The 7,028-nt window shown below is 47.1% G+C and overlaps 1 long non-coding RNA gene across 1 annotated transcript; it reads right to left on the bottom strand.

The window, feature by feature from the left end:
- Positions 1–1,725: 1,725 nt before the first annotated feature.
- Positions 1,726–5,348, bottom strand: LOC147959792 (uncharacterized). The gene is made up of 3 exons (XR_015610863.1): positions 4,915–5,348; positions 3,418–3,492; positions 1,726–2,066 (listed from the first exon to the last, which is right to left on the bottom strand). It is a non-coding gene; the product is annotated as an uncharacterized LOC147959792 (long non-coding RNA).
- Positions 5,349–7,028: the final 1,680 nt, after the last annotated feature.

Raw genomic sequence — 7,028 nt, 5'->3', positions numbered from 1 at the left:
AAATTGGAATCGGTGAGAAATAACAGTTAATGAAGAACCCATAAGAAGTTATGCAGTTCCATGACATTATCAAGATATCATAGTGTAATACTCGATAGTATATCAAAGTAAAGGTTGGACAGGTGCAATGATCTGCACAAGACAAGTACTTCAACTTGTCCGAGAAATGGTATTAAGGAGAAAATATGGTCGGAACCATGATTGCAAAGGACCAAACATAGATACAGGATGAACTTATAACAAGGGGATTATTATCATTTACAAGATGCTTCGATGATAGGTTCCACATCGGGTCCATGGGCATGAACACAAAGGCTCAAGGTCGACTCCCACTTCTTCAATGCATAACCTTTCATTTTACTTCCCGTTTTTGATGAGGCTATAATGTAGAAATTTTATCTGGCGAAACAATAGAAGGGTATGACTCGCGAAAACTTTCGGGTTCATACGGTTTGGGGAAGGCATAGGTTCAACCCATCAAGGCATCTTAGGAGCATATACCACAATTTCAGGAATAAATAACACAAGCTCGATAGTAGAGCATGCTGGAGAAAGTAGAGGATACAATTACCAAAGGCAGTATGTATCCAAGGAAAGGCTCACAAGCTTATAGAATATGAAGGACATTGTCGGATAAAATCCAACAAAGGATATGCTGGTCCACAAGGGATCTGATGTGAGCATCGGTACTCAACCAGAGGAAGAAGGAATGCAAGGAGATCAGTTTATAAAAACAACTGACTAACTCAAAGTTGAAATGCAAAGGAATTATCAATTCCAAGACAAGGGATCAGAAGCAATGCTCTGATTAGGGATAGATAAGTTGAATCGCCTTAGGGGTACAATCGATGGCAATTTGATTAGTCGAGATCCAGCTCATGTCTGGAATGACGTCTGAATCAGAAGGATAAATTCCATGGAACAACTGATGTTTCTGTGCATTCACACACATGTTGAATCAAAAGGATCAGAATGACAATCACAAAGGTTTTTAAAGTAAATTGCTAGACCAATGGAATTAACCGGAGTGCAAGTATGCAAGAATCCCAAGAACAACATGCTATTGAGTATTTTCGGAAGATCAAATAGTATTTTGAAGTCTCTTGCTGAACACAAGAACAACTGGGAATGAGTGGATACTCGATAAGTCCGAGGAATTATTCGTAGGGGTATTTCTGCGGCAAGGAACTACAAGGCAGTGGTACAAGGGATTCTTAAAAGTCGGAGAGCAATTCGATGCATCTTGTAACAACAATAGAAACTCAGAGTAATTGTATGAACAACAAGTGTATGTCGTTATCCTTATGGATATATCGGTAGTAGGGAATTGAAAAGGCAAAGGGCACAAGGGTCTCGGGAATGATCGAAGAGTATCTTCAAAATCTTCTGGTGCAGTAGGCGATCAACTGTGGTAAGGGGCTCTCCGGGAGGAGTAGTTACGAGAACCTAGAGTTAGATTTAGTAAAATCATTTAACCCAAGTAGAAGAGAGATCAGAGTCCCAGAGTAAGGATCGAGGAGTAAAAGATCCTAATACCACCCAATGGCGACGTGGGCCCATAAGCCGCACAGCCATGTTAGTAAAAAGTTTTGTAATGTCTAGACTCGACTTCGGCCAAGGAGTGTGGAAGGCGGATTCCTATAGGCAGTCGGCTCTGATACCAACTTGTGACACCCCCGATTTAATCGTACACTAATCATACATGCAAACGTGTACGATCAAGATCAGGGTCTCACGGGAAGATATCACAACACAACTCTACAAATAATATAAGTCATACAAGCATCATATTACAAGCTAGGGGCCTCGAAGGCTCGAATACAAGAGCTCGATCATAGACGAGTCAGTGGAAGCAACAATATCTGAGTACAGACATAAGTTAAACAAGATGCCATAAGATGGCTAGCACAAACTAGGGATACAGATCGAAAGAGGCGCAGGCCTCCTGCCTGGGATCCTCCTAAACTACTCCTGGTCGTCGTCAGCGGGCTGCACGTAGTAGTAGGCTCCTCCATTGTAGTAGGAGTCATCGTCGACGGTGGCGTCTGGCTCCTGGGCTCCATCGTCTGGTCGCAGCAATCGGGTATAGAAAAAGGGGGGAAAAGGGGAGCAAAGCAACCGTGAGTACTCATCCAAAGTACTCGCAAGCAAGGAGCTACACTACAAATGTATGCATTGGTATCAAATGGAAAAGGGGTATCATATGTGGACTAAACTATAGAATGCCGGAATAAGAGGGGGATAGCTAGTCCTTTCGAAGACTACGCTTCTGGTAACCTCCATCTTGCAGCAGAAGAAGAGAGTAGATGGTAAGTTCACCAAGTAACATCGCATAGCATAACCCTAACCGATGATCCTCCCCTCGTCGCCCTATGAGAGAGTGATCACCGGTTGTATCTGGCACTTGGAAGGGAGTGTTTTATTAAATATCCGGTTCTAGTTGTCATAAGGTCAAGGTACAACTCCAAGTCGTCATGTTACCGAAGATCATGGCTATTCAAATAGATTAACTTCCCTGCAGGGATGCACCACATTTCCCAACACGCTCGATTCCCTTTGTCCGGACACACTTTCCTGGGTCATGCCCGGCCTCGGAAGATCAACACGTCGCAACCCTACCTAGGCACAATAGAGAGGTCAGCACGCCAGTCTAAATCCTATGCGCGCAGGGGTCTGGGCCCATCGCCCATTGCACACCTGCATGTTGCGAACGCGGCCGGCAAGCAGACCTAGCAACCTCCATTACAAAGAAAATTGTGTTACGCGGTCCAACCCGGCGCGCGCCGCTCAGTCGCAGACGTCATGAAGGCTTCGGCTGATACCACGACGTCGAGTGCCCATAACTGTTCCCGGTAGTTGGTTAGTGCGTATAGGCAAGTAGCCAGACTCAGATCAAATACCAAAATCTCGTTAAGCGTGTTAATTGAAGTATCCGCGAACGCCGACCAGGGCCAGGCCCACCTCTCTCCTAGGTGGTCTCAACCTGCCCTATTGCTCCGCCTCAAAGTAAAAGTCGGGGGCTGTCGGGAACTCGGGCCCACCACTACCTGGATGGAGCCACCTGCCCCTTCAGCCCCCACATCAGAATCACTTGTGGGTACTCAACGAGCCGACCCGACTTTAGTCACCACCTGTATAGTATGTATAATAGTATGCATATACCTGTGATCACCTCCCGAGTGATCACGGCCCGATAGTATAGCATGGCAGACGGACAAGAATGTAGGGCCACCTATGAAGTACTAGAAACCTATACTAGGCATGTAGGATTGCAGGTAAGGTATCAACAGTTGTAGTAACAATGACAGGCTATGCATCAGCATGGGATTAACGGAAAGCAGTAACATGATACACTACTCTAATGCAAGCAGTATAGAGAAGAGTAGGCGATATCTGGTGATCAAGGGGGGGGCTTGCCTGGTTTCTCTGGCAAGAGAGAGGGGCCGTCAACACCGTAGACGTACTGGATAGCAGCGGCGTCGGTCTCGTAGTCTATCGGAAAGAAGAGGGGGAAAACAATAAATATTAAGCAAATAGATGCTTAGCGATGCATGACATGACAAGTATCGGTGCTAGGGGTGCCCTAACGCGGTATGAGGTGGTACCGGTGAAGGGGGGAAACATTCGGGAAAATATCACCGGTGTTTCGCGTTTCCGGACAGATGAACCGGAGGAGGAAAGTTGCATGTTCGCTATGCTAGGGATGTGTGACGGACGAACGAGCTACCTATCCGGATTCGTCTCGTCGTTCTGAGCAACTTTCATGTACAAAGTATTTTCATCCGAGCTACGGATTATTTTATATTATTTTTCAAAGTTTTCAAAAGATTTTCCAATTTTTGGATTTAATTTAATTCGAAATTAAGTTAGTATTTAAATGCTATGGGTACACAGGAAGTGTACCCAGAAGTGTGCACCTAAGGCTGACAGGTGGGGACGGTTGACTAAGTCAACTGCCCAGTCAGCACCCAGTCAGGAGAGGCTGACAGGTGGGGCAGGGGATGCTGACTCAGCAGTCAATAGGTTAACAGTCAACAGTCAAAGTTGACCTGGGTCAAAGTGTGAATAGTGAAGGTGGGGTCCACTTGTCATTGACTGATAATTTTACTAAAGTGCTAAACAGATTTGTATAGTGATGGGACCCATGTGTCATTGCTTATTAGCACTAGTGAATTGGATTGGCTCCATGTGCCAGAACACATATGTGCACTTGGCCGTGCATACACACGCATATGGCAGCACCGAGTCACACAGCCATGTACAGGGGGCTTGGCGGCCATGCCCAAGCAGGGGTAGCAGCAGCAATATGCAATAGCTAGCAGCAGTACAAAGCAGCAGCAGTGCAAAGAAGCCAAGCAGCAGAGCAGCAGCTAAGTAGCGGCAGCAGGAGGTAGTAGCAGCGGCAAGGAAGTAGTAGCAGTAGTACACGGTAGGCAGCAGGAGCGCAAGAACAACAGCAGTAGCGAGCAGCACAGAGCCGCAGGCGGGCGCGGGTGGAGCGCGGCTGTAGGTAGCAGCAGCAAACAGTAGCGTGCGTGGGCAGCGGCGAGCGCAGCCGCGTGCGGCGGGACGCGCGCGCGGACGGGCGCCGGGAGCGGCAGGGCTAGCGGGGCGCGTCACGAGCGCGGGCGGGCGTGGGACGGTCAGAGTGGTACGCAGCAGCGACGGCGGCGAGCGGCCCCCGATGCTCGGGTAGGTGCCGCCGTTGTGAAGGAGCACGAGCTCAAGCGAACTAACGCAATAGAACTGATCTACGGGGGCTAGCGAAGCTAGTGGACGCACGTGTATGACCAAATGGTCACCGACGTGACGCCGGCGATGGCCTCGTGCGGCCACAGTGTGCATGCATCATGGAATCGATGGATAGAGATCAATTGCGAGTAACGGAGAGAGAGGAGACGGAGAGGATCTCACAGAGACACAGTAGGGAAAGCCACTGGGCTCAGGGAAGCGCCGGGGATGGCGAATCGGTGATGGAAGCCGGCGTCCCGAGGTTGAAGGAGATGGCCAGATGGCGACGTTGTGGCACGAGGAAGCTCGAACCCATGCCCGTAATTGACGAAGAAGAGGATGGCGCGGCATCCCGGACATAGCGATGCAGCGAGGGGATGCCGGTGGCCACGAGAACGATGATGGCGCGGCGGTGGCTGTCCTTGGATGTCGCAGGGAGGAAGAAGTGGTGCATGGGGGAAGATGGGGGCGCGAGGGAGAAGGGGACTAGGGTTCCGGGAGGGCGCCGAGGCTATGTAGGTGAGGGGGAGCCGGCCGATGGCCGCCACCGCGGCCATGGCGCCGTGGATGGCTGCCACGGCCCCCCTCCTATTCCTGTAGCGAGGGGAATGGGATGGCAGGAGATGGGCTAGGCTCTTTTGGCTAGGGCCACAGAGCCCAGTAAATTAGTTTAGTTTTTATTTTTCTCTTGTCCTCATTTTCCTTTTCTGTTTTACCTTAGTTTTTGAATTATTATAGTCTTGTAAACTACTATATTTAACTCCTAAATTAGTGTCATGGTCTGGCCCTCTGCCACAAAAAGGCTGGGCCCCCAAATAAAATAGTTTAACAATTTAATATTTACAAAAGGCACTAATTTAATTGTTATAGCCAATGTTTTAGTTATTTTGGAGCATTTACATATTTTATAAAAATGTGGCTTCATCACCATAATTACCTATGCATTATATGTCACCTCTCGAACATTTTAGTTTTAATGTTTGAAAAACCTCTGATGTTTGCCTTTACTTCAAACTTGAATTTGGATCGGTTCTCAACTAACGTGAGATTAGCAACAGGGACCGTGGTGACGTGGCATCATTAGCAGGGTATTACTATAGCTTAAATATCTGGGCGTCACATCACGTTCCAACACATCTTCTTCGCGAGCTAAAAGAACCTCATGGTGTGGTTAGGTACCGCTTGAAATCCAGGTTTATCAACATTTCTCTCACTGCTTTGGATAGTCCCTGCCCCTTCCATCCGCTAACCTTGCGCTTTGAACTTTTTGTCACATATTTGAAAGTGCCCTCTTTGGACTTCCCAACCAGTGTTGGGAGTCCAAGGTATCTCTCACTAAGGGCCTCAGAGTGAACACCCAATGCATTTTTTATCTCCACCTTGCCCTCTTCTTGATAGCCCTCCCCGAAAAATATGGATGATTTTTGCATATTAACACACTGGCCTCACGCTTCCTCATATTTCTTGAAGATGTCTTTCAAAGTCACCACATTACCTCGTGTCTTTTCAAGAAAAACGATGCTATCATCCGCAAAAAGAAGGTGTATAACATGGGGGCCAGTGCCACCAAAAGTCACCCCTTCACACTTTTATCCTCTTGAGCTCATTTTAGCAATGCAAAGAACCCCTCAACACATAATAGGAATAAATAAGGGGAGAGAGGGTCACCCTGCCGGAGACCTCGGGAGGGGGAGAAACTCCTAGAACAATCATCATTAAGCTTCACTGAGAAAGTTGCAGACGTCACACACCTCATGATCATCGAAATCCACCCATGTGCAAAGCCAAACTATTCCATCATATGCTGCAAAAAGACCTAATCAACTCTATCATATGCCTTCATCATGTCTAACTTGATAGCACACAACGGCTTCTTCCTATTCCTAGTACGTATGGCATGCACGCACTCATATGCCACCAGAACATTGTCAGTAATCAAACGCCCAGGGATGAATGCACTCTGCTCCTCGGAGATCAAAACCGGCAGGATACCTTTTAGTCTATTAGCCAGAACCTTCGTCGCGATTTTATAGAGTACATTGCTGAAGGAAATATGCCCTAGAGGCATTAGTAATGTTCTTATTTTATATTTCCTTATATCATGATAAATTTTTATTATTCATGCTAGAATTGTATTAACAGGAAACTTGATACATGTGTGGATACATAGACAAAACACTGTGTCCCTAGTGAGCCTCTACTAGACTAGCTCGTTAATCAAAGATGGTTAAGTTTCCTAACCATAGACATGTGTTGTCATTTGATGAACATGATCACATCATTAGGAGAATGATGTG

This window comes from Triticum urartu, chromosome 7A, assembly GCF_056163025.1.
Source record: "Triticum urartu cultivar PI428250 chromosome 7A, HENAU_Tu73, whole genome shotgun sequence".
Taxonomy (NCBI): domain Eukaryota; kingdom Viridiplantae; phylum Streptophyta; class Magnoliopsida; order Poales; family Poaceae; genus Triticum; species Triticum urartu.
The sequence above is the reverse complement of the archived record's forward strand: the minus strand, read 5'-3'. Positions and strand labels throughout refer to the sequence as shown.